Source organism: Condylura cristata, unplaced genomic scaffold (genome assembly GCF_000260355.1).
Source record: "Condylura cristata isolate star-nosed mole 26May11 unplaced genomic scaffold, ConCri1.0 scaffold00023, whole genome shotgun sequence".
NCBI lineage: Eukaryota > Metazoa > Chordata > Mammalia > Eulipotyphla > Talpidae > Condylura > Condylura cristata.
Window position 1 is genome coordinate 17004554 of NW_004567124.1, and position 2912 is coordinate 17007465.

Consider the following 2912-nt stretch of genomic DNA (forward strand, 5'->3'; position numbering starts at 1 on the left):
ACCTCTCCTGACCCGCCCGCTGCTCCCCTCAGCAGTGTACTTCGTTGATCTGCCTGTTCTGCTCCCGACTCTGTCCCTGGTGAATCCTCTCACCCTCCACATCTCTGGCCCGTACCCCAGTTCTGTATAAATAAATAAATAAATCTTAAAAAAAAAAAGTAGGGAAGATAAGATAGATATGAAATTTTGTTCTAAATTAAACTATTAGATTTATTTTCCAGCTTTCAAATTTTCTTAAAGTCAAAATTACGCTTGCATGTGATTTTGAAGTAAGTAAAGGGTCCTCCCTGGTGGTGCAAGGGGTTGAGTCTTGGTATTATGAAGCTGTCATCAGCCACTGCAGCACAAGTTCCATCCCCGGACAGGGAGCTGACGCACATGGTGCAGCAGTCCTCTCCTGTCTCATCTGCTGCTCCTCTCAGCAGTGTACCTCAGTCAATCTGCCTGTTCCCCTCTGTCTCTGGTGTCCTCTTACCCTCATATGTCTGGCTTACACCCCAGCTCTTGTACACATAAATAAATGAATCTTAAAAAAGATAATGCTTAGAATCATAGAGCCCTACCTTTACCACCAAGTTTAGCTCCCTTAGAGGGAGAACTATTTGAAACACTGAAGCTGTTTTGCATTTTTCCTGATAATTGCAGTTTTTGCCACTGCTTCTGGACTTCTTAGGTTTAGACATAAATTAATAGTTTTTAAGACAGATAAAGGAGGATGTAGCATATTATTATTTTTCCCACTGCTGAGGGGAACAGTGGGCGAGACAGGAGAGGTCTGCTGTGCCTTATATGGGTCACATTTGTTGGCTGGGATAGAACTCAGGCCACAGCAGTGATAGCATGATAGTGCCTTAGCCACCAGGGAGCCCCCACATATTCCTGTGCTAGTACTTAGTTACAATGGATTCTGACTCCTTCCTTCAGTTATCTTCCATCCGAGGAAATTTTTGCTCTATCATTTACTTAGTCAAGTGTCTGGCCATAATAATTTCCCAATAAATATTTTCTGAAAGAAATCTTACCCTTGAGATTGTATCCTTCCCATTTATCCCAGATACACCACTTTGTAATGGGAAAGGTTCTTAATTACAAATTCATAATTCTGGTTCAATTAATCATATACTTATACAATTGTTGGAAAGGTTGGAGAATCAGTCTCGATGTAAATCTTCTAGGAACATCTCTGAAACAGTATAAAACAATGAACTTGTATGCAAACTGCTTGCTTTTGTTGCTGCTACTACTGCTAAACATTGAAAATGAAGGAATTCAAATTTGATGTCCTTAAAACGTGTCCACTTCTAAGGACCGGGGGCAGGAGGGGAGAATAATAATAATGAACAGCTATATACCAGAGACATTTTATGGGGGTTGAGTGGGGAATGGGATCAAAAACAGTGGGGAGAGGGAAATGCACTGGACTATAGTGATGGCACATGAGTGATTTGGTGATGGGAAGCCCACAGGGATTACAACTGAGATGGAAAAAGGCACAAAATGATGACAAAATTAACTATTTTATTATTTTAAAAAATATCCACTTCTGATACTAACTTCATTAGAAAATGAAATTTTATGACAGAGCTTATTCATGTTTTCTTATTATGCACCCCATTTTAGGCAGATGAATCGGATCTTTGTAGCCTCAGTCAATATGACTGCATCCAAGTTGCAAAACATGGAGCCAGAAGTCCTTACATTCTCTCAGAAGACTAATGCATCAATTTTCCCAAAATGAAGATAAGATGAAAGGCAAACACAAGTAGAATAGATGTCATTAAGAGACTTCCTATATACCCCTTCAATACAACATTGGGTACAGGCCAGAGGTTCAAGGGGTGAGAGGATTCACTAGAGACAGAGTGGGGAGCAGAACAGATGGATCCACTGAAACACACTGCTGAGGGGAGCAGTGGTGAGTCAGAAGAGGTCTGCTGTGCCATGTGGGTCATCTCCCTGGCCTGGGGTGGAACTCACATTGCAGTAGTTGCAGACAGAGCTGCACTTTAACCCACTGTACCAGCAGGGAGGGCCTGATCTTAGTTTCTAATGCCATTGTTCTATGAGAGGAAACAGGGTTCCCTGAAGAAATGTCTGATTCTAGGGCTAGAGAGGAAATATATGAAATGAATTTGAGTTTGGGGCATCTTGAAAGGCTAGAAAGTAAAGAAGTGCTCTAAAAAAAAAGAGCACACACCTAAAGCACCAAAACTCCACAGACCATGATGATGAAATAAGTCAAAAGGACACAGGAAGCAATGGAAGAACTCCTAATGGCCAAAACTCAAACAATTTGGGCAACAAGAGGAGGTAATGTGAGACTATAACCCAAAATACAAGATAACTATCCATGAGTCCATACCATGTAAATAAATAAATAATTGAAAGAAGGAATAATGGTAGAGATGAGACCTAACTCATGTAGTTGTTATATAGATACTCTGTCCTCAAGGAGGTAGAGCACAGTTCCCTGCTCCTAAGTGTGGGTTCCAGGTAATGATCTCATTCAAAAGAAATGGACTGTGTATTAGTTTGCTTTGGCTGCCATAACAAAGTACTGTAGACTGTATGATTTAAACAACAGGTATTTATTTTCTCACAATTCTGGAGGTTCCTATTCCAAGATCAATGTGTCAGCAAGACAAGAAGGGTTTCTTCTGAGGACTTACACTGTACTGAAGTTAGCTGTGTTTTCCTGTGTCATTACATGATTTTTTTTTTCTCTGCATATGTCTGTGTCCTCCTTTTCTAAGGACACAGGTCATATTGAATTAAAGTCCAATTTGCCTCATTTTATTTTAGCTACCTCTCTATTATTATTACTTATATATTTTTTTAAAGGTTTATTTATTTATGCATACAGGACTGGGGTACAGGCCAGAGGTGGGGGGGGCAGTGAGAGGATTCACCAG

The 2912-nt window shown here is 40.4% G+C and overlaps 1 pseudogene; it reads right to left on the reverse strand.

Annotated features, from left to right (window-relative positions):
• The window catches only part of LOC101621195, a 2055-nt pseudogene extending 1428 nt beyond the window's left edge, over positions 1–627 (reverse strand).
• Positions 628–2912: the final 2285 nt, after the last annotated feature.